This window comes from Triticum urartu, chromosome 1A, assembly GCF_056163025.1.
Source record: "Triticum urartu cultivar PI428250 chromosome 1A, HENAU_Tu73, whole genome shotgun sequence".
In the NCBI taxonomy this organism is placed as follows: domain Eukaryota; kingdom Viridiplantae; phylum Streptophyta; class Magnoliopsida; order Poales; family Poaceae; genus Triticum; species Triticum urartu.
This window is the reverse complement of record NC_141873.1, coordinates 275390932-275417500: the sequence shown is the minus strand read 5'-3', so window position 1 is coordinate 275417500 and position 26569 is coordinate 275390932.

Here is a 26569-nt window from a genome sequence, read left to right as displayed (position 1 = left end):
GAAATGGGAATGAATTTCAAGCACCAGGGCACCGTTGATTGCCGGCAAAACATTGAGATGCCTAGTTTTTAAATTCTAGTAAATCCAAAACCCTTCTGAAATTCATGAAACTTGGCATGCTATCATGGAGCGGCATCAACATGCCGTGGTAAAATATTTGTCACATTTTGCGTTGCTTTGGATATATGGCTCTGACAAACCGGAGCTTCTCACAACAAGCATGATGGTTTTCTGTAGGGAACATCCCACCTTTGGGGAAGAAATGATATCAATTGCCTCTTATTGCTTCCAATTTTTTTTCTCGTGTCAACATAGAACAACAGGAGTGTTGTGTGAGTTTTTGTGATTTTTTGGGGTTCGTTTGGACATTTTTATGCACTAACTGAGTTTTCAATGCATTTATGTGCACACTTCAAATTTGACCTACATGCACATGCTCTCGTGCAGATAAATTGGTTGAAAAATCAAATTTGTGTCCTTGGGTGCATGCTTAGGTCCCATGCAAAAAATGGGAATGAATTTCAAACACCAGGGCACCGTTGATTGCCGACAGAACATTGAGATTCCTGGTTTTTATATTCTAGTAAATCCAAAACCCGTCTAAAATTTATGAAACTTGGCATTCTTCATTGAGCGGCATCAACATGTCGTGGTAAAATTTTTGTCACATTTGGGACAGGTTTTGGTATATTCTTCTCACAAACCGGAGCTTCTCATAACAAGCATCATGGTTTTCGGTAGGGAACGCCCCACCTTTGGGGACGAAACGATATCCGTTGCCTCTTATTGCATTCAATTTTTTTCTTGTGTCAACATAGAACAACAGGAGTGTTGTGTGAACTTTTGTGATTTTTCGGGGTTCGTTTGGACATTTTTATGCATTAACTGAGTTTTCAATGCATTTATGTGCATAACTCAAATTTGAACTACATGCACATGCTCTAGTGCATATAAATTGGTAGCAAAATCAAATCTGTGTCCTTGGGTGCATGCTTAGGTCCCATGCAAGAAATGGGAATGAATTTCAAACACCAGGGCACCGTTGATTGCCGGCAAAACGTAGAGATGTCTGGTTTTTAAATTCTAGTAAATCCAAAACCCGTCTGAAATTCATGAAACTTGGCATCCTATCATGGAGCGGCATCAACATGTCGTGGTATAATTTTTGTCACATTTGGGGCAGGTTTGGGTATATGCTTCTCACAAACCGGAGCTTCTCACAACAAGCATGATGGTTTTCAGTATGAAACGTCCCACCTTTGGGGACGAAACGATATCCGTTGCCTCTTATTGCATTCAATTTTTTTTCTTGTGTCAACATAGAACAACACGAGTGTTGTGTGAATTTTTGTGATTTTTCGGGGTTCGTTTGGACATTCTTATGCATTAACTGAGTTTCCAATGCATTTATGTGCATAATTCAAATTTGAACTACATGCACATGCTCTAGTGCATATAAATTGGTTGCAAAATCAAATCTGTGTCCTTGGGTGCATGCTTAGGTCCCATGCAAGAAATGGGAATGAATTTCAAACACCAGGGCACCGTTGATTGCCGGCAAAACGTTGAGATGCCTGGTTTTTAAATTCTAGTAAATCCAAAACCCGTCTGAAATTCATGAAACTTGGCATCCTATCATGGAGCGGCATCAACATGTCGTGGTAAAATTTTTGTCACATTTGGGGCAGGTTTGGGTATATGCTTCTCACAAACCGGAGCTTCTCACAACAAGCATGATGGTTTTCAGTATGAAATGTCCCACCTTTGGGGACGAAACGATATCCATTGCCTCTTATTGATTTCAATTTTTTTTCTCGTCTCAACATAGAACAACATGAGTGTTGTGTGAATTTCTGTGATTTTTCGGGGTTCGTTTGGACAGTTTTATGCATTAACTGAGTTTTCAATGCATTTATGTGCATAATTCAAATTCGAACTACATGTGCATGCTCGAGTGCATATAAATTGGTTGAAAAATCAAATATGTGTCCTTGGTTGCATGCTTAGGTCCCACACAAGAAACGGGAATGAATTTCAAACACCAGGGCTCCGTTGATTGCCGGCAAAACATTGAGATGCCTGTTTTTTTTAATTCTAGTAAATCCAAAACCCGTCTGAAATTCATGAAACTTGGCATGCTATCATGGAGCGGCATCAACATGTCATGGTAAAATTTTTGTCACGTTTGGGGCAGGTTTAGGTATATGCTTCTCACAAACTGGAGCTTCTCACAAAAAGCATGATGTTTTTCGGTAGGGAACGTCCCACATTTGGGGACGAAACGATATCCGTTGCCTCTTATTGCTTTCAAATTTTTTGTCGTGTCCACATAGAAAAACAGGAGTGTTGTGTGAATTTTTGTGATTTTTCGGGGTTTGTTTGGACATTTTTTATGCATTAACTGAGTTTTCAATGCATTTATGTGCATAATTCAAATTTGAACTACATGTGCATGCTCAGTGCATATAAATTGGTTCAAAAATCAAATCCATTTCCTTGGGTGCATGCTTAGGTCCCATGCAAGAAATGGGAATGAATTTCAAACACCAGGGCACCGTTGATTGCCGGCAACACATTGAGATGCCTGGTTTTTAAATTCTAGTAAATCCAAAACCTGTCTGAAATTCATTAAACTTGGCATGCCATCATGGAGCGGCATCAACATGCCGTGGTAAAATTTTTGTCACATTTAGGGTAGTTTTGGGTATATGTTTCTCACAAACCGAAGCTTCTCACAACAAGCATGATGGTTTTCGGTAGGGAACGTCCCAACTTTGGGGACCAAACGATATCCATTGCCTCTTATTGCTTTGAAATGTTTTCTCGTGTCAACATAGAAAAACAGGAGTGTTGTGTGAATTTTCGTGATTTTTCGGGGTTCGTTTGGACATTTTTATGCATTAACTGAGTTTCCAATGCATTTATGTGCATAATTCAAATTTGAACTACATGCACATGCTCTAGTGCATATAAATTGGTTGCAAAATCAAATCTGTGTCCTTGGGTGCATGCTTAGGTCCCATGCAAGAAATGGGAATGAATTTCAAACACCAGGGCTCCGTTGATTGCGGGCAGAACGTTGAGATGCCTGGTTTTTAAATTCTAGTAAATCCAAAACCCGTCTGAAATTCAAGAAACTTGGCATCCTATCATGGAGCGGCATCAACATGTCGTGGTAAAAATTTGGTCACATTTGGGGCAGGTTTGGGTATATGCTTCTCACAAACCGGAGCTTCTCACAACAAGCATGATGGTTTTCAGTATGAAACGTCCCACCTTTGGGGACGAAATGATACCATTGCCTCTTATTGATTTCAAATTTTTTTTCTCGTGTCAACATAGAACAACATGAGCGTTGTGTGAATTTCTGTGATTTTTCGGGGTTCGTTTGGACAGTTTTATGCATTAACTGAGTTTTCAATGCATTTATGTGCATTATTCAAATTTGAACTACATATGCATGCTCCAGTGCATATAAATTGGTTGAAAAATCAAATATGTGTCCTAGGGTGCATGCTTAGGTCCCACGCAAGAAACGAGAATGAATTTCAAACACCAGGGCTCCGTTGATTGCCGGCAAAACATTGAGATGCCTGGTTTTTAAATTCTAGTAAATCCAAAACCCGTATGAAGTTCATGAAACTTGGCATGCTATCATGGAGCGGCATCAACATGTCATGGTAAAATTTTTGTCATGTTTGGGGCAGGTTTGGGTATATGCTTCTCACAAACCGGAGCTTCTCACAAAAAGCATGATGTTTTTCGGTAGGGAACGTCCCACCTTTGGGGACGAAATGATATCTGTTGCCTCTTATTGCTTTCAAATTTTTTGTCGTGTCCACATAGAAAAACAGGAGTGTTGTGTGAATTTTTGTTGCTTTTCGGGGTTCGTTTGGACATTTTTTATGCATTAACTGAGTTTTCAATGCATTTATGTGCATAATTCAAATTTGAACTACATGTGCATTCTCAGTGCATATAAATTGGTTCAAAAATCAAATCCGTGTCCTTGGGTGCTTGATTAGGTCCCATGCAAGAAATGGGAATGAATTTCAAACACCAGGGCACCGTTGATTGCCGGCAAAACATTGAGATGCCTGGTTTTTAAATTCTAGTAAATCCAAAACCCGTCTGAAATTCATTAAACTTGGCATGCCATCATGGAGCGGCATCAACATGCCGTGGTAAAAAATTTGTCACATTTAGGGTAGTTTTGGCTATATGTTTCTCACAAACCGGAGCTTCTCACAACAAGCATGATGTTTTTCGGTAGGGAACGTCCCACCTTTGGGGACCAAACAATATCCATCGCCTCTTATTGCTTTGAAATGTTTTCTCGTGTCAACATAGAAAAACAGGAGTGTTGTGTGAATTTTTGTGATTTTTCGGGGTTCGTTTGGACATTTTTATGCATTAACTGAGTTTCTAATGCATTTATGTGCATAATTCAAATTTGAACTACATGCGCATGTGTTGGAAATATGCCCTAGAGGCAATAATAAATTTGTTATTATTATATTTCCTTATTCATGATAATCGTTTATTATCCATGCTAGAATTGTATTGATAGGAAACTCAGATACATGTGTGGATACATAGACAACACCATGACCCTAGTAAGCCTCTAGTTGACTAGCTCGTTGATCAATAGATGGTTACGGTTTCCTGACCATGGACATTGGATGTCATTGATAACGGGATCACATCATTAGGAGAATGATGTGATGGACAAGACCCAATCCTAAGCCTAGCACAAGATCGTGTAGTTCGTATGTTAATGCTTTTCTAATGTCAAGTATCATTTCCTTAGACCATGAGATTGTGCAGCTCCCAGATACCGTAGGAATGCTTTAGGTGTACCAAACGTCACAACGTAAATGGGTGGCTATAAAGGTGCACTGTGGGTATCTCCGAAAGTGTCTGTTGGGTTGGCACGAATCGAGACTGGGATTTGTCACTCCGTGTAATGGGGAGGTATCTCTGGGCCCACTCGGTAGGACATCATCATAATGTGCACAATGTGACCTAGGAGTTGATCACGGGATGATGTGTTATGGAACGAGTAAAGAGACTTGCCGGTAACGAGATTGAACAAGGTATCGGGATACCGACGATCGAATCTCGGGCAAGTATCATACCAGTAGACAAAGGGAATTGTATGCGGGATTGATTGAATCCTTGACATCGTGGTTCATTCGATGAGATCATCGTGAAGCATGTGGGAGCCCACATGGGTATCCAGATCCCACTGTTGGTTATTGACCGGAGAGTTGTCTCGGCCATGTCTGCATGACTCCCGAGCCCGTAGGGTCTACACACTTAAGGTTCGATGACGCTAGGGTTATAGGGAAAGTATGTACGCGGATACCGAATGTTGTTTGGAGTCCCGGATGAGATCCCGGACGTCAAGAGGTGTTCCGGAATGGTCCGGAGGTAAAGATTTATATATGGGAAGTCCCGTTTTGGTCACCGGCAAGGTTTCGGGTGCTATCGATAACGTACCAGGACCACCGGGAGGGTCCCGGGGGTCCACCAGGTGGGGCCACCAGCCCTAGAAGGCTGCATGGGCCAAGTGTGGGAGGGGACCAGCCCCAGGTAGGCTGGTGCGCCCCCCACCAAGGCCCAAGGCGCGTGGAGAGTGGGAAGGGGGCAAACCCTAGGTCCAGATGGGCCTTAAGGCCCACCCTAGGGCGCCCCCCTCTCTTCCCCCCTTGGCCGCACCCTAGATGGCATCTAGGGCTGCCGCCCCCCTAGGGAGGGAACCCTAGAAGGGGGCGCAGCCCCTCCCCTCCCCCTATATATACTTGAGGTATTGGGGGCTGCCCAACATATGGTTTGATCTCCCTCTTGGCGCAGCCCTACCTCTCTCCCTACTCGTCTCTCGTAGTGCTTGGCGAAGCCCTGCTGGAGTCCCACGCTCCTCCACCATCACCACGCCGTCGTGCTGCTGCTGGACGGAGTCTTCCCCATCCTATCCCTCTCTCCTTGCTGGATCAAGGCGCGGGAGACGTCACCGGGCTGTACGTGTGTTGAACGTGGAGGCGCCGTTGTTCGGCGCTTAGATCGGAATCGACCGCGATCTGAATCGCTGCATGTACAACTCCACCAACCGCGTTCTTGCAACGCTTCCGCTTAGCAATCTACAAGGGTATGTAGATGCACTCCCATTTCCCTCGTTGCTAGATTACTCCATAGATTGATCTTGGTGATGCGTAGAAAATTTTAAATTTCTGCTACATCCCCAACAGCATGCTCCAGTGCATATAAATTGGTTAAAAAATCAAAATCAAATATGTGTCCCTAGGTGCATGCTTAGGTCCCATGCAAGAAATGGGAATGAATTTCAAACACCAGGGCACCGTTAATTGCCGGCAAAACATTGAGATGCCTGATTTTTAAATTCTAGTAAATCCAAAACCCATATGAAATTCATGACACTTGGCATGCTATCATGGAGCGGCATCAACATGCCGTGGTAAAAAATTCATCACATTTGGGGCAGGTTTGGGTATATGCTTCTCACAAACCGGAGCTTCTCACAAGAAGCATGATGGTTTTCGGTAGGGAACGTCCCACCTTTGCGGACGAAACGATATCCATTGCCTCCTATTGCTTTCAATTTTTTTCTCATGTCAACATAGAACAACAAGAGAGTTGTGTGAATTTTTGTGATTTTTCGGGGTTTGTTTGGACATTTTTATGCATTAACTGAGTTTTCAATGCATTTATGTGCATAATTCAAATTTGAATACATGCACATGCTCCAGTGGATATAAATTGGTTGCAAAATCAAATCTATGTCCTTGGGTGCATGCTTACGTCCCATGCAAGAAATGGGAATGAATTTCAAACACCAGGGCATCGTTGATTGCCGGCAAAACATTGAGATGTCTGGTTTTTAAATTCTAGTGAACCCAAACCCCGTCTGAAATTTATGAAACTTGGCATGCTATCATAGAGCGTTATCAACATGTTCTGGTAAAATTTTTGTCACATTTGGGGGAGGTTTGGGTATAATCTTCTCACAAACCGGAGCTTCTCACAACAAGCATGATGGTTTTCGGTAGGGAACGTCCCACCTTTGGGGACGAAACGATATCCATTGCCTCTTATTGGTTTGAAAAAATTTCTCGTGTCAACATAGAACAACTGGAGTGTTGTGAGAATTTTTGTGATTTGTCGGGGTTCGTTTCTACATTTTTATGCATTAAATGAGTTTTCAATGCATTTTTGTGCATAATTCAAATTTGAACTACATGCACATGCTCTAGTGCATAGAAATTGGTTGCAAAATCAAATATGTGTCCTTGGGTGCATGCTTAGGTCCCATGCAAGAAATGGGAATGAATTTCAAACACCAGGGCACCGTTGATTGCCGGCAAAACATTGAGATGCCTTCTTTTTAAATTCTAGTAAATCCAAAACCCGTCTGAAATTTATGAAACTTGGCATGCTATCATGGAGCGGCATCAACATGTCGTGGTAAAAATTTTGTCACTTTTTGGGTTGCTTTGGATATATGCTTCTCACAAACCGGAGCTTCTCACAACAAGCATGATGGTTTTCGTTAGGGAACGTCCTACCTTTGGGGTCGAAACGATATCCATTGCCTCTTATTGCTTTGAATTTTTTTTCTCATGTCAACATAGAACAACAGGAGTGTTGTGTGAGTTTTTGTGATTTTTTGGGGTTTGTTTGGACATTTTTATGCACTAACTGAGTTTTCAATGCATTTATGTGCATACTTAAAATTTGAACTACATGCACATGCTCTCGTGCATATAAATTGGTTGAAAATCAAATTTGTGTCCTTGGGTGCATGCTTAGGTCCCATGCAAAAAAAGGGGAATGAATTTCAAATACCAGGGCACCGTTGATTGCTGAAAACATTGAGATGCCTGGTTTTTAAATTCTAGTAAATCCAAAACCCGTCTAAAATTCATGAAACTTGGCATGCTTCATGGAGCGGCATCAACATGTCGTGGTAAAATTTTTGTCACATTTGGGGCAGGTTTGGGTATATGCTTCTCACAAACCGGAGCTTCTCACAACAAGCATGATGGTTTCAAGGTAGTCAGAATCCCGATTCGACTGTTAGAATCCTACAACTTCATGACCCTACGGAAGCATGTCGATCCAAATCCCACTATGAATCCAGTCCAAGTAGAATCCATGTTGAGTCGCGATCCAAATCATAGAATCCTATACAAAACTGTACAATCCCGACTATGCTATGGACTACATCCGATTCTACTAACTTATCTAAGCCATTTGTTTAGTTGTAGCAAAATAGTATGCCATCATCCAAACCCCTTTTTCATATACCTCATGGACCTTTATTCCCCTCCCAAGTCCAAATGCTCAGTCGTAGACACCTTTGATCTAGCTCTCGGAAACCCTAGATCGAAATTGAGGATCAGGCTTGTCTATATATGGAATTGGTGTGAAAAGGAGGATGCTTCAAGATTGATCGGAGAAGGATTGCAAGACCCTTCAAGGTTAGCACTGTAGGTCAGATAGACAAGTGATTGACTATTCACGCACTCTAAAAAGAACATAAGTAAATTTCTTGCATTGAAGGTTTAAATGTTCTATATATTTCCCTCTCATATATGTTCCATACATGCGACCTAGATGGTAGGTTAGCCATAAAAACAAGTGGAATGCAACTAGCATTGATGTGTACGTTCTTTGCTACATATTTAGTGTCAAAACTCTATAGTACCCATATAAATTTCTAGTGTGCATACGAAATATCTTATTTGAGTAAATCTAGTAGAATCCACGATTCCGCGACTCGATCTTATGACTCGATTCTGTCTGAGGAAAACCGATCCGACTCTGAATCCCGACTCTGACTACCTTGGATAGTTTTCGATAGGGAACGTCCCACCTTTGGGGACGAAACAATATTCATTGCCTCTTATTGCTTTCAAATATTTTTTCTCGTGTCAACATAGAACAACAGGAGTGTTGTGTGATTTTTTGTGATTTTTCGGGGTTCGTTTGGACATTTTCATGCATTAACCGAGTTTTCAATGCATTTATGTGCATAATTCAAATTTGAACTACATGCACATGCTCTAGTGCATATAAATTAGTTGCAAAATCAAATCTGCGTCCTTGGGTGCATGCTTAGGTCCCATGCAAGAAATGGGAATGAATTTCAAACACCCGGGCACCATTGATTGCCGGCAAAACACTGAGATGCCTAGTTTTTAAATTCTAGTAAATCCAAAACCCGTCTGAAATTCATAAAACTTGGCATGCTATCATGGAACGGCATCAACATGTCGTGGTAAAAATTTTGTCACATTTTGGGTTGCTTTGGATATATGCTTCTCACAAACCAGAGCTTCTCACAACAAGCATGATGGTTTTCGGTAGGGAACGTCCCACCTTTGGGGACGAAACGATATCCATTGCCTCTTATTGCTTTCAAATTTTTTCTCGTGTCAACATAGAACAACAAGAGTGTTGTGTGAATTTTTGAGATTTTTAGAGGTTCGTTTGGACATTTGTATGCATTAACTGAGTTCTAAATGCATTTATGTGCATAATTCAAATTTGAACTACATGCACAAGCTCTAGTGCATATAAGTTGGTTGCAAAATCAAATCTGTGTCCTTGGGTGCATGCTTAGGTCCCATGCAAGAAATGGGAATGAATTTCAAACACCAGGTCACCATTGATTGACGGCAAAACATTGAGATGCCTGGTTTTTAATTTCTAGTAAATACAAAACCCATCTGAAATTCATGAAACTTGGGATAATATCATGGAGCGGCATCAACATGCCGTGGTAAATTTTTTGTCACATTTGGGGCAGGTTTGGGTATATGCTTCTCACAAACCGGAGCTTCTCACAACAAGCATGATGGTTTTCGGTAGGGAACATCCCACCTTTGGGGACAAAACGATATCCATTGCCTCTTGTTGCTTTCGAATTTTTTCTCCTATCAACATAGAACAACATGAGTGTTGTCTGAATTTTTGTGATTTTTCGGGGTTCGTTTTGACATTTTTATGCATTAACTGAGTTTTCAATGCATTTATGTGCATAATTCAAATTTGAATACATGCACATGCTCCAGTGCATATAAATTGGTTGCAAAATCAAATTTGTGTCCTTGGGTGAGTGCTTAGGTCCCATGCAAGAAATGGGAATGAATTTCAAACACAAGGGCACCGTTGATTGCAGGCAAAACATTGAGATGCCTGGTTTTAAATTCTAGTAAATTCAAAACCCGTCTGAAATTCATGAAACTTGACATGCTATCATGGAGCAGCATCAACATACCGTGGTAAAAAAATTGTCACATTTGGGGCAGGTTTGGGTATATGCTTCTCAGAAACCGGAGCTTCTCACAACAAGCATGATGGTTTTAGGTAGGGAACGTCCCACCTTTGGGGACGAAACGATATCCATTGCCTCTTATTCCTTTCAAATTTTTTCTCATGTCAACATAGAACAACAGGAGTGTTGTGAGAATTTTTGTGATTTTTCGGGGTTCGTTTGGACATTTTTATGCATTAACTGAGTTTTCAATGCATTTATGTGCAAAATTCAAATTTGAACTACATGCACATGCTCTAGTACATATAAATTGGTTGGAAAATCAAATATGTGTCCCTGGGTGCATGCTTAGGTCCCATGCAAGAAATGGGAATGAATTTCAAACACCGGGGCACTGTTGATTGCCGGTAAAACATTGAGATGCCTGGTTTTTAAATTCTAGTAAATCCAAAACCCGTCTGAAATTCATGAAACTTGGCATGCTATCATGGAGCGGCATCAACATGTTGTGGTAAAAAAATCACATTTTGGGTTGCCTTGGATATATGCTTCTCACGAAATGAAGCTTCTCACAACAAGCATGATGGTTTTCGGTAGGGAACGTTCCACCTTTGGGGACGATACGATATCCATTGCCTCTTATTGCTTTCAATTTTGTTCTCGTGTCAACATAGGAGTGTTTTGTGATTTTTCGTGATTTTCCGGGGTTCGTTTGGACATTTTTATGCATCGACTGAGTTTTCATTGCATTTATGTGCATAATTCAAATTTGAACTACATGCACATGGTCCAGTGCATATAAATTGGTTGAAAAATCAAATGTGTTTCCTTGGGCGCATGCTTAGGTCCCATGCAAGAAATGGGAATGAATTTCAAACACCAGGGCACCGTTGATTGCAGGCAAAACATTGAGATGCCTGGTTTTTAAATTCTAGTAAATCCAAAACCCGTCTGAAATTCATGAAACTTGGCATGCTATCATGGAGCGGCATCAACATGTCGTGGTAAAAAATTTGTCACATTTAGGGCTGGTTTGGGTATATGCTTCTCACGAATCAGAGCTTCTCACAACAAGCATTATGGTTTTCGATAGGGAACATCCCACGTTGGGGATGAAACAATATCCATGGCATCTTATTGCTTTCAAATTCTTTCTCATGTCAACATAGAACAACCGGAGAGTTGTGTGAATTTTTGTGATTTTTCGATGTTCGTTTGGACATTTTTATGCATTAACTGAGTTTTCAATGAATTTATGTGCTTAATTCAAATTTGAACTACATGTGCATGCTCTAGTGCATATAAATTGTACCAAAAATCAAATCTGTTTCCTTGGGTGCATGCTTAGGTCCCATGCAAGAAATGGGAATAAATTTCAAACACCGGGACACCGTTGATTGCCGGCAAAACATTGAGATGCCTGGTTTTTAAATTCTAGTAAATCCAAAACCCATTTGAAAGTCATGAAACTTGGCATGCTATCATGGAGCAGCATCAACATGCCGTGGTAAAAAATTGTCACATTTGCGGCAGGTTTGTGTATATGCTTCTCACAAACCGGAGCTTCTCACAACAAGCATGATGGTTTTCGGTAGGGAACGTCCCAGAGGATTTGCGCCATATGATGTTTTCTTGTGATAGAGCAAACTTGGTGTGGGAGGAGCTTGGTCTGGGTACCACAATCAAAACTGCAGCAGCCCATGAGCGGTCTGGTTCAGTTATTCTTGATAATTGTTGTGTTCTGAACTACCAGGAGAGGTAAAGTTGCCGATAGAAAATGGAGTGGAAACAGTAATGGTAGCTGGATGGTATTTATGGTGGGATCGCCGGAGAATCAGCCATGATGAAAATGTTGGAAGCCCGGTTCGGACGGCCATGAGTATCCGTGGTATTGTGGCAAATTTGTTGGCTGTTAAGGAGAAGGCTCCTACAAGAAATATAAAATGGTCCAGACCTGCTAGGGGGTGATTAAGCTAAATGTTGATGCAAGCTACCATGTGGATGAGGGGGCGGGAGCAATTGGAGTTGTGCTTAGGGATAGTTCTGGAGCGTTCATAGCCGCTTCATGTTCCTATAAACAGTATGCCATGGATGTTTCTTCTATGGAGGTGTTCGCTCTATTGGAGGGAATTCGGTTGGGAGAGGAGTTGGGAATTTTTGCTCTAGAAGTGGAGTCTGATTCACATAAGATAGTACAAGCTATTATGGATCCTTCGGAGTACCGCGCATCGGCTGCGGTGTTGACTAATGATTAACGTAAGTTGTTGAGTTCTTTCGGCAGGGCGACGATCACTCACTGTGCTAGGGAGAGTAATGCGGCAGCGCATTGGCTAGCCGGTGCTAGTTATAGAGGGAAGCGTACAGGTGTCTGCCGTGAGCACCCCCTTGATTTCTTAATTCCTTTCCTTGTAACTGATATGATCATTATGTAATAAAGGTCGCCGAAGTTCAATAAAAAGCATGATGGTTTTCGATAGGGAACGTCCCACCTTTGGGGACAAAACGATATACATTGCCTCTTATTGCTTTTAGATTGCTTCTCGTGTCAACATAGAACAACAGGAGTGTTTTTTGATCTTTTGTAATTTTTCGGGGTTCGTTTGGACAATTTTATGCATTAACTGAGTTTTCAATGCATTTATGTGCATAATTCAAATGTGAAATACATGCACATGCTCCGGTGCATATAAATTAGTTGAAAAATCAAATTTGTGTCCTTGGTTGCATGCTTAGGTCCCATACAAGAAATGGGAATGAATTTCAAACACCAGGGCACCGTTGATTGCCGACAAAACATTTAGATGCCTGGTTTTAAATTCTAGTAAACCCAAAACCCATCTGAAATTCATGAAACTTGGCATGCTATCATGGAGGGGCATCAACATGCGATGGTAAAATTTTTGTCACATTTGGGGTAGGTTTGGGTATATGCTTCTCACAAATCGGAGCTTCTCACAACAATCATGATGGTTTTCGGTAGGGAACGTCCTACCTTTGGGGACGAAACAATATCCATTGCCTCTCATCGCTTTCAATTATTTTCTCGTGTCAACATAGAACAACAGGAGTGTTGTGTGATTTTTTGTGATTTTTCGGGGTTCGTTTGGACATTTTTATGCATTGACTAAGTTTTCATTGCATTTATGTGCATAATTCAAATTTGAACTGCATGCACATGCTCTAGTGCATATAAATTGGTTGAAAAATCAAATATGTGTCCTTGGGTGCATGCTTAGGTCCCATGCAAGAAATGGGACTGAATTTCAAACACCAGGGCACCGTTGATTGCCGGCAAAATATTGAGATGCCTGGTTTTTAAATTCTAGTAAATCCAAAACCTGTCTGAAATTCATGAAACTTGGCATGCTATCATGGAGTGGCATCAACATGCCGTGGTAAAAAATTTGTAACATTTAGGGCAGGTTTGGGTATATGCTTCTCACAAACCGGAGCTTCTCACAACAATCATGATGGTTTTCGGTAGGGAACGTCCCACCTTTGGGGACGAAACAATATCCATTGAATCTTATTGCTTTCAAATTCTTTCTCATGTCAACATAGAACAAGAGGAGTGTTGTGTGAATTTTTGTGATTTTTCGGGGTTCGTTTGGACATTTTTATGCATTAACTGAGTTTTCAATGCATTTATGTGCATAATTCAAATGTGAAATACATGCACATGCTCCGGTGCATATAAATTAGTTGAAAAATCAAATTTGTGTCCTTGGTTGCATGCTTAGGTCCCATACAAGAAATGGGAATGAATTTCAAACACCAGGGCACCGTTGATTGCCGACAAAACATTTAGATGCCTGGTTTTAAATTCTAGTAAACCCAAAACCCATCTGAAATTCATGAAACTTGGCATGCTATCATGGAGGGGCATCAACATGCGATGGTAAAATTTTTGTCACATTTGGGGTAGGTTTGGGTATATGCTTCTCACAAATCGGAGCTTCTCACAACAATCATGATGGTTTTCGGTAGGGAACGTCCCACCTTTGGGGACGAAACAATATCCATTGCCTCTCATCGCTTTCAATTATTTTCTCGTGTCAACATAGAACAACAGGAGTGTTGTGTGATTTTTTGAGATTTTTCGGAGTTCATTTGGACATTTTTATGCATTGACTGAGTTTTCATTGCATTTATGTGCATAATTCAAATTTGAACTGCATGCACATGCTCTAGTGCATATAAATTGGTTGAAAAATCAAATATGTGTCCTTGGGTGCATGGTTAGGTCCCATGCAAGAAATGGGACCGAATTTCAAACACCAGGGCACCGTTGATTGCCGGCAAAATATTGAGATGCCTGGTTTTTAAATTCTAGTAAATCCAAAACCCGTCTGAAATTCATGAAACTTGGCATGCTATCATGGAGCGGCATCAACATGCCGTGGTAAAAAATTTGTCACATTTAGGGCAGGTTTGGGTATATGCTTCTCACAAACCGGAGCTTCTCACAACAATCATGATGGTTTTCGGTAGGGAACGTCCCACCTTTGGGGACGAAACAATATCCATTGAATCTTATTGCTTTCAAATTCTTTCTCATGTCAACATAGAACAACAGGAGTGTTGTGTGAATTTTTGTGATTTTTCGGGGTTCGTTTGGACATTTTTATGCATTAACTGAGTTTTCAATGCATTTATGTGCATAATTCAAATTTGAAATACATGTGTATGCTCCAGTGCATATAAATTGTACCAAAAATCAAATCTGTTTCCTTGGGTGCATGCTTAGATCCCATGCAAGAAATGGGAATGAATTTCAAACACCGGGGCACCGTTGATTGCCGGCAAAACATTGAGATGTCTGGTTTTTAAATTCTAGTAAATCCAAAACCCGTCTGAAATTCATAAAATGTGGCATGCTATCATGGAGCAGCATCAACATGCCATGGTAAAAAAATTGTCACATTTGCGGCAGGTTTGTGTATATGCTTCTCACAAATCGGAGCTTCTCACAACAAGCATGATGGTTTTCGGTAGGGAACGTCCCAGAGAATTTGCGCCATATGATGTTTTCTTGTGATAGAGCAATGTTGGTGTGGGACGAGCTTGGTCTGGGTACCACAATCGAAACTGCAGAAGCCCATGAGCGGTCTGGTTCAGTTATTCTTGAAAACCTGTTGTGTTCTGAACTACCTGGAGAGGTAAAGTTACTGAAAGAAAATGGAGTGGAAACAGTAATGGTAGCTGGATGGTATTTATGGTGGGATCGCCGGAGAATCATCCATGATGAAAATGTTGGAAGCCCGGTTCGGACGACCGTGTGTATCCGTGGTATTGTGGCAAATTCATTGGCTGTTAAGGAGAAGGATCCTACAAGAAATATAAAATGGTCAAGACCTACTAGGGGTGATTAAGCTAAATGTTGATGCAAGCTACCATGTGGATGAGGGGGCGGGAGCAATTGGAGCTGTGCTTAGGGACAGTTCTGGAGCGTTCATAGCCGCTTCATGTTCCTATAAACAGTATGCCATGGATGTTTCTTCTATGGAGGCGTTCGCTCTATTGGAGGGCCTTCGGTTGGGAGAGGAGTTGGGAATTTTTGCTCTAGCAGTGGAGTCTGAGTCATAGGAGATAGTACAAGCTATTATGGATCCTTTGGAGTACCGCGCATTGGCTGCGGTGTTGACTAATGATTCTCGTAAGTTGTTGAGTTCTTTCGGCAGGGCGACAATCACTTACTGTGCTTGGGAGAGTAATGCGGCAGCGCATTGGCTAGCCGGTGCTAGTTATAGAGGGAAGCGTACTGGTGTCTGGCGTGAGCACCCCCCTGATTTCTTAATTCCTTTCCTTGTAACTGATATGATCATTATGTAATAAAGGTCGCCAAAGTTCAAAAAAAACATGATGGTTTTCTGTAGGGAACGTCCCACCTTTGGGGACGAAACGATATACATTGCCTCTTATTGCTTTCAAATTGTTTCTCGTGTCAACATAGAACAACAGGAGTGTTATGTGAATTTTTGTGATTTTTCGGGGTTCATTTGGACATTTTTATGCATTAACTGAGTTTTCAATGCATTGATGTGCATAATTCAAATGTGAACTACATGCACATGCTCCGGTGCATATAAATTGGTTGAAAAAACAAAGCTGTGTCCTTGGTTGCATGCTTAGGTCCCATGCAAGAAATGGGAATAAATTTCAAACACCAGGACACCATTGATTGCCGACAAAACATTTAGATGCCTGGTTTTAAATTCTAGTAAACACAAAACCCATCTGAAATTCATGAAACTTGGCATGCTATCATGGAGCGGCATCAACATGCCATGGTAAAAAATTTGTCACATTTGGGGCAGGTATGGGTATATGCTTCTCACAAACCAAAGCTTCTCACAACAAGCATGATTGGTTTTGGTAGGAAACGTCCCACCTTTGGGGACAGAACGATATCCATTGCCTCTTATTGCTTTCAATTTTTTCTCATGTCAACATAGAATAACAGGAGTGTTGTGTGATTTTCTGTGATTTTTCGGGGTTCGTTTCGACATTTTTATGCATTAACTGAGTTTTCAATGCATTTATGTGCATAATTCAAATTCGAACTACATGTAGATGCTCCCGTGTATATAAATTGGTTGAACAATCAAATATGTGTCCTTAGGTGCATGCTTAGGTCCCATGCAAGAAATGGGAATGAATTGCAAACATCGGGGCATCGTTGATTGCTGACAAAACATTGAGATGCCTGGTTTTTAAATTCTAGTAAATCCAAAACCCGTCTGAAATTCATGAAACTTGGCATGCTATCATGGAGCGGCATCAACATGCCATGGTAAAATTTTTGTCACATTTTGGGCAGGTTTGGGTATATGCTTCTCATAAACCGGAGCTTCTCAAAACAAGCATGATGGTTTTCGGTAGGGAACGTCCCACCTTTGGGGACGAAACAATATCCATTGCGTCATATTGCTTTCAATTTTTTTTTATCATGTCAACATAGAACAATAGGAGTTTTGTGTGATTTTTTGTGATTTTTCGGGGTTCGTTTGGACATTTTTATGCATTAACCGAGTTTTCAATGCATTTATGTGCATAATTAAAAATTGAACTACATGCACATGCTCCAGTGCATATAAATTGGTTGAAAAATCAAATATGTGTCCTGGGGTGCATGCTTAGGTCCCATGCAAGAAATGGGAATGAATTTCAAACACCAGGGAACCGTTGATTGCCGGCAAAACATTGAGATGCCTGGTTTTTAAATTCTAGTAAATCAAAAACCCGTCTGAAATTCATGAAACTTGGCATGCTATCATGGAGCGGCATCAACATGTCGTGGTAAAAATTTTGTCACATTTGGGGCAAGTTTGGGCATATGCTTCTCACAAACAGGAGCTTCTCACAACAAGAATGATGGTTTTTGGTAGGGAACGTCCGACCTTTCGGGATGAAACGATATCCATTGCCTCTTATTGCTTTCCAATTTTTTCTCGTCTCAACATAGAACAAAATGAGTGTTGTGTGAATTTTTTTGATTTTTCGGGGTTCGTTTGGACATTTTTATGCATTAACTGAGTTTTCAATGCATTTATGTGCATAATTCAAATTTGAATACATGCACATGCTCCAGTTCATATAAATTGGTTGAAAAATCAAATTTGTGTCCTTGGGTGCATGCTTAGGTCCCATGCAAGAAATGGGAACGAATTTCAAACACCAGGGCACCGTTGATTGCCGGCAAAACATTGAGATGCCTGGTTTTTAAATCCTAGTAAACCCAAAACTCGTCTGAAATTCATGAAACTTGGCATGCTATCATGGAGCGGCATCAACATGCCGTGGTAAAAAAATTTGTCACATTTGGGGCGGGTTTGTGTATATGCTTCTAACAAACCGAAGCTCCTCACAACAAGCATGATGGTTTTTGGTAAGGAACGTCCCACCTTTGGGGACGAAACGATGTCCATTGCCTCTTATTGCTTTCAAATTGTTTCTCGTGTCAACATAGAACAACAGGAGTGTTATGTGAATTTTTGTGATTTTTCGGGGTTTGTTTGGACATTTTTATGCATTAACTGAGTTTTCAATGCATTTATGTGCATAATTCAAATGTGAACTACATACACATGCTTCGGTGCATATAAATTGGTTGAAAAATCAAATATGTGTCCTTGGTTGCATGCTTAGGTCCCATGCAAGAAATGAGGATAAATTTCAAACACCAGGGCACCGTTGATAGCCGACAAAACATTTAGATCCCTGGTTTTAAATTCTAGTATACCCAAAACCCATAAGAAATTCATGAAACTTGGCATGCTATCATGGAGCGGCATCAACATGCCATGGTAAAATTTTTGTCACATTTGGGGCAGGTTTGGGTATATGCTTCTCACAAATCGGAGCTTCTCACAATAAGCATGATGGTTTTCGGTAGGGAACGTCCCACCTTTGGGGACGAAACAATATCCATTGCCTCTCATCGCTTTCAATTTTTTTCTCGTGTCAACATAGAACAACAGGAGTGTTGTGCGAATTTTTGTGATTTTTTGGGGTTCCTTTGGACATTTTTATGCATTGACTGAGTTTTATTGCATTTATGTGCATAATTCAAATTGGAACTACATGCACATGCTCCAGTGCATATAAATTGGTTGAAAAATCAAATCTGTGTCCTTGGGTGCATGCTTAGGTACCATGCAAGAAATGGGACTGAATTTCAAACACTAGGGCACCGTTGATTGCCGGCAAAACATTGAGATGCCTGGTTTTTAAATTCTAGTAAACCCAAAACCCGTATGAAATTCATGAAACTTGGCATGCTATCATGGAGCAGCATCAACATGTCGTGGTAAAAAAATTGTCACATTTGGGGCAGGTTTGGGTATATGCTTCTCACAAACTGGAGCTTCTCACAACAAGCATGATTGTTATCGGTAGGGAACGTCCCACCTTTGGGGACAAAACGATATCCATTGCCTCTCATCACTTTCAAATTTTTTCTCGTGTCAACATAGAACAACAGGAGTGTTGTGTGAATTTTTGTGATTTTTTCGGGGTTCGTTTGGACATTTTTATGCATTAACTAAGTTTGCAATGCATTTCTGTGCATAATTCAAATTTGAACTACATGTGCATGGTCCAGTGCTTATAAATTGTATTAAAAATCAAATCTGTGTCCTTGGGTGCATGCTTAGGTCCCATGCAAGAAATGGGAATGAATTTCAAACACCAGGGCTCCGTTGATTGCGGGCAGAACGTTGAGATGCCTGGTTTTTAAATTCTAGTAAATCCAAAACCCGTCTGAAATTCATGAAACTTGGCATGCTATCATGGAGCGGCATCAAAATGCCGTCGTAAAAATTTTGTCACATTTAGGGCAGGTTTGGGTATATGCTTCTCACAAACCGGAGCTTCTCACAACAATCAGGATGGTTTTCAGTAGGGAACGTCCCACCTTTGGGGACGAAACGATATCCATTGCATCTTATTGCTTTCAAATTCTTTCTCATGTCAACATAGAACAATTGGAGTGTTTTGTGAATTTTTGTGATTTTTCGGGGTTCGTTTGGACATTTTTATGCATAAACTGAGTTTTCAAATCATTTATGCGCGTAATTCAAATTTGAACTACATGTGCATGCTCGAATGCATATAAGTTGTATTAAAAATCAAATATGTGTCCTTGGGTGCATGCTTAGGTCACATGCAAGAAATGGGAATGAATTTCAAACACCAGGGCGCCGTTGATTGCCGATAAAACATTTACATGCCTGGTTTTAAATTCTAGTAAACCCAAAACCCATCTGAAATTCATGAAACTTGGCATGCTATCATGGAGCAGCATCAACACGACGTGGTAAAAAATTTGTCACATTTGGGGCCGGTTTGTGTATATGCTTCTCACAACCGGAGCTTCTCACAACAAGCATGATGGTTTTCGGTAGGGAACGCCCCTCCTTTGGGGACGAAACGATATCCATTGCCTCTTATTGCTTTCAAAAAAATTTCTCGTGTCAACATAGAACAACAGGAGTTTAGTGTGAATTTTTGTGATTTTTCGGGGTTCGTTTGGACATTTTTATGCATTAACTGAGTTTTCAATGCATTTATGTGCATAATTCAAATTTGAATACATGCACATGCTCCAATGCATATAAATTGGCTGAAAATTCAAATTTGTGAAATTGAATTTCAAACACCAGGGCACGCGTGATTGCCGGCAAAACATTGAGATGCCTGGTTTTTAAATTCTAGTAAACGCAAAACCTGTTTGAAATTCATGAAACTTGGCATGCTGAGTCATCATCCTCTTATTAAAAAGCACCAGTTGGAGAGCACCACTGTCATTTGCATTCATTATTGTTAGTTTACATTGAGTATGACTTGACTGGATCTCTTTTACCATGAATTACAATGTCTAGTCAGTCCTTGGTCTTTAAAGGTGCTCTGCATTTATGTTTTGCGGTCTCAGAAAGGGCTAGCGAGATACCATCTTGTTATATCATATTATGATTGTTTTGAGAAAGTGTTGTCATCCGAGATTTATTATTATGGCTTGCTAGTTGATTATGCTATTGATATGAGTAAACTTGAGACCTGAGCGTTATTGTAAATGTGGTTAGTTATAATCTTTGCTGAAAACTTGAATGCTGGCTTTACATATTTACAACAACAGGAGCAAACAGAGTTTGTAAAAGTTTTTCTTTATCACTTTCAGTTTGTCAACTGAATTGCTTGAGGACAAGCAAAGGTTTAAGCTTGGGGGAGTTGATACGTCTCCAACGTATCTACTTTTACAAACACTTTTGCCCTTGTCTTGGACTCTAACTTGCATGATTTGAATGGAACTAACCCGGACTGACGATGTTTTCAGCAGAATTACCATGCTGTTATTTATGTGCAGGAGCAAACATTCTCGGAATGACCTGAAACTTCATGGAGCCACTTTTCAGAAAATAAGAGAAATACCTGCCAAAGATGAAGGCCAGGGGGCCCACCACCTTGCCACGAGGGTGGGGGCGCGCCTGCCCCCCTAGGGCGCGCCCCCCTACCTCATGGGCCCCCTGTTGCCTCTCCGACTCCAACTCCACCTCCATATATTGAGTTTCGATGAGAAAAAAAATCAAGGAGAAGAAATCATCGCGTTTTACGATACGGAGCCGCCGCCAAGACCAAAAACCTCTCGGGAGGGCTGATCTGGAGTCCGTTCGGGGCTCCGGAGAGGGGAATTCGTTGCCATAGTCATCATCAACCATCCTCCATCACCAATTTCATGATGCTCACCGTCGTGCGTAAGTAATTCCATCGTAGGCTTGCTGGACGGTGATGGGTTGGATGGGATCTATCATGTAATCGAGTTAGTTTTGTTAGGGTTTGATCCCTAGTGTCCACTATGTTTTGAGATTGATGTTGCTATGACTTTGCTATGCTTAATGCTTGTCACTAGGGCCCGAGTGCCATGATTTCATATCTGAACCTATTATGTTTTCATCAATATATGAGTGTTCTTGATCCTATCTTGCAAGTCTATAGTCACCTATTATGTGTTATGATCCGTTAACCCCGAAGTGACAATAATCAGGATACTTACTGGTGATGACCGTAGTTTGAGGAGTTCATGTATTCACTATGTGTTAATTCTTTGTTCCGGTTCTCTATTAAAAGGAGGCCTTAATATCCCTTAGTTTCCGTAAGGACCCCGCTACCACGGGAGGGTAGGACAAAAGATGTCATGCAAGTTCTTTTCCATAAGCATGTATAACTATATTCGGAATACATGCCTACATTATATCAATGAACTGGAGCTAGTTCTGTGTCACCCTAGGTTATGACTGTTACATGATGAACCGCATCCGGCATAATTCTCTATCACTGATCCATTGCCTACGAGCTTTCCATATATTGTTCTTCGCTTATTTACTTTTCCGTTGCTATTGCTATCATCACTACCAAATACCAAAAACATTGCTTTTACTACTGTTACCTTTTGCTACCGTTATCACTGCTATCATATTACTTCGCTACTAAACACTTTGCTGCAGATATTAAGTTTCCAGGTGTGGTTGAATTGACAACTCAGCTGCTAATACTTCAGAGTATTCTTTGGCTCCCCTTGTGTCAAATCAATAAATTTGGGTTGAATACTTTACCCTCGAAAACTGTTGCGATCCCCTATACTTGTGGGTTATCAAGACTATTTTCTGGCACCGTTGCCGGGGAGCATAGCTCTATTCTTTGAGTCACTTGGGATATATATCTGCTTATCATTATGAAGAACTTAAGAGATCCAAAAACCAAGATCTATCCCTCAACTACGAGGGGAGGTAAGGAACTGCCATCTAGCTCTGCACTTGATTCACCTTATGTTATGAGTAAGTTTGCGACACCTACACCTGCTTCTGCTATTTGTTCTGATATGTCGCATGTTATGGATGATGCCACTTCTGCTATGCATGATACTTATGATGAAACTACCTCTATGCCTGATACTACCATGCCACTTAGTGATTTTCTTGATAAACAACTTGCTAGGGCTAGAGAAAAATTGAAAATATTGAATCTAATGATACTGATGAAAGTGATGATGAAGAATCACTTGTTATTCCTAAGGGTTATGTTTTTGATCAAGAAGCTTCTTTCGCTATCTTAGCTTGCGAAAATAGAAATGAACTCAAAAGGTTATTAGCTAAATGGAGTAAGCAATCTCTAAGTGCTAGAATGAAACCTGACCCTGCTTTTGCTACTTCACCTATCTGTGTTACTGATAAGGATTATGAATTCTTTGTTGATCCTGATATAATTACTTTGGTTGAATCTGATCCTTTTCATGGTTATGAATCTGAAAGTGTTGTGGCACATCTTAAGTTAAATGATATAGCCACCCTGTTCACTAAAGATGAGAGAACTCGCTACTTTTACATCCTTAAAATATTTCCGTTCTCATTAAAGGGTGATGCTAAGATATGGTTTAATTCTCTAGATCCTGGTTGTGTGCGTAGTCCCCAGGATATGATTTATTACTTCTCTGCTAAATATTTCCCTGCTCATAAGAAACAAGCTGCTTTAAGGGATATATATAATTTTGTGCAAATTGAAGAAGAGAGTCTCCCATAAGCTTGGGGGAGGCTTCTCCAATTACTTAATGCTTTGCCTGATCATCCTCTTAAGAAAAATGAAATACTTGATATCTTTTATAATGGACTAACTGATGCCTCCAGAGATTACCTGGATAGTTGTGCTGGTTCTGTTTTCAGGGAAAGAACACCGGATGAAGCTGAAATTCTATTGAACAATATGTTGACAAATGAAAATAATTGGACACCTCCGGAGCCAATTCCTGAGCCTATTCCTAAACCAACTCCGAAGAAGAGGGGTATTCTATTTCTCAGTCCTGAAGATATGCAAGAGGCAAAGAAATCTATGAAAGAAAAAGGTATTAAAGCTAAAGATGTTAAGAATTTACCTCCTATTGAAGAAATACATGGTCTTAATTTACCGCCTGTTGAAGAAACACATAATCCAAACCCTTCTCCTATTGAAGAAACTCATGGTCTTGATAACCCGACACAGGTAGTAAAGGTAAATTCTCTCTATAGATATGATAAAGCTGAAATCCCATTTACTAAGTTTGCTAGCTCATGCTTAGATGAGTTTGATAAATTTATGGCTAAGCAAGAAGACTTTAATGCTTATTTTGGTAGACAATTGAAATACAATTCAAATATGCTTGAACACTTGGGTGATTATATGGCTAATGTAAAAGGTGAACTTAAACTTATTAGTAAGCATGCTTCTATGGTTACCACTCAAGTAGAACAAGTACTTAAAGCTCAAAATGATTTGCTCAATGAATTGAATAGTAAAAATAATGATAATGCTGTTAGAGTGGATACTAGAACTGGTAGAATGACTCAGGAACCATTGTATCCTGAAGGCCACCCTAAGAGAATTGAGCAAGATTCTCAGAGGAATAATATAGATGCACCTAGTTCTTCTAAAAAGAAGAAAAAGAAAAATGATAGGACTTTGCATGCTTCTAGTGATCCTATTGTTGAAACACCTGAGAATCCAAATGATATTTCTATTTCTGATGCTGAAACTCAATCTGGTAATGAACCTGAAACTAGTGATAATACTAACAATAATGTTCATAATGATGCTCAACCTAGTAATGATAATGATATAGAAATTGAACCTGCTGTTGATCTTGATAACCCACAATCAAAGAATCAACGTTATGATAAGAAAGACTTTGTTGCTAGGAAACATGGTAAAGAAAGAGAGCCTTGGGTTCAGAAATCCATGCCTTTTCCTCCCAAACCATCCAAGAAAAAGGATGATGAGGATTTTGAGCGCTTTGCTAAAATGATTAGACCTATCTTTTTGCGTATGCGATTAACTGATATGCTCAAAACCAATCCTTATGCTAAGTACATGAAAGATATTATTACAAATAAAATAAAGATACCGGAAGCTGAAATTTCCACCATGCTTGCTAATTATACTTTTATGGGTGGAATACCAAAGAAACTTGGAGATCCCGGTGTACCAACTATACCATGCTCCATTAAAAGAAATTATGTTAAAACTGCTTTATGTGAACTTGGAGCCGGTGTTAGTGTTATGCCTCTCTCTTTATATCGTAGAATTGATTTGAATAAGTTGACACCTACTGAAATATCTTTGCGAATGGCTGATAAATCAACTGCTGTACCTGTCAGTATTTGTGAGGATGTGCCTGTTGTAGTTGCAAATGTTACTATTTTAACGGACTTTGTTATTCCTGATATTCCCGAGGACGATAGTATGCCTATTATTCTTGGAAGACCCTTTTTGAATACTACAGGGGCTGTTATTGATTGCGCTAAAGGCAATGTCACTTTTCATGTTAATGGCAATGAGCATACGGTACACTTTCCGAGGAAACAACCTCAAGTTCATAGTATCAACTCTATTGGAAAAATTCCATTGATTATATTTGGAGGTTTCGAATTTCCTCTTCCTACTTTCAAGAAGACATATGATATTCTTATTATTGAGGATGTGCATATCCCCGTTAAGGTAACATACTGTTATTCGAAATTTCTCCGGTTCCATGTTATTCGGAATGAGTTCGTTAACAAGACTTGATCAACCTTGTTAGTGGATTCCTTTTGATGATCATGAGAAGGATGAAACTAGAAGGCACAACCTTCTGTACCCCACTTTTACTTTCTGTTATTTTTATAAAATAAAATAAAATAAATATTTTTCTGTCTATTATCTGATTATCCGTGCAATATAAAAATACCTCGAAAATAAAAGTTCTCCAAATGCCCTGAAATTTAAATATGATTTTTTTCTAGAATATTTGAGGATTTATGGAACTGAGTACACACCAGGGGGGTCAACCACCTGCCCACGAGGGTGGAGGGCGCGCCCACCCCTCTAGGGCACGCCCCCTTCTTAGGTCGCTTGCAAGAAATGGGAATGAATTTCAAACACCAGGGCACTTTTGATTGCCTGCAAAACATTGAGATGCCCGGTTTTTAAATTCTAGTAAATCCAAAACCCGTCTGGAATTCATGAAACTTGGCATGCTATCATGGAGCGGCATCAACATGCCGTGGTAAATTTTTTGTCACATTTGGGGCAGGTTTGGGTATGTGCTGATCACAAACCGGAGCTTCTCAGAACAAGCATGATGGTTTTTGGTAGGGAACGTCCCACCTTTGGGGACGAAACAATATTGCCTCTTATTGGTTTCACTTTTTTTTCTCGTGTCAACATAGAACAACAAGAGTGTTGTGTGATTTTTTGTGATTTTTTGGGGTTCGTTTGGAATTTTTTATGCATTAACGGAGTTTTAAATGCATTTATGTGCATAATTCAAATTTGAATACATGCACATGCTCCAGTGCATATAAATTGGTTGAAAAATAAAATATGTGTCCTTGGGTGCATGCTTAGGTCCCATGCAAGAAATGGGAATGAATTTCAAACACCAGGGCACCGCTGATTGCCGGCTAAACATTGAGATGCCTGGTTTTTAAATTCTAGTAAATCCAAAACCCATTTGAAATTCATGAAACTTGGCATGCTATCATGGAGCGGCATCAACATTTCATGGTAAAAAAATTGTCACATTTGGGGGAGGTTTGGGTATATGCTTCTCACAAAACCGGAGCTTCTCACAACAAGCATGCTTGTTTTCGGTAGGGAATGTCCCACCTTTGGGGATGAAACGATTTCCATTGCATCTTATTGCTTTCAATTTTTTTCTCGTGTCAACATAGAACAACAGGAGTGTTGTGTGAAATTTTGTGATTTTTC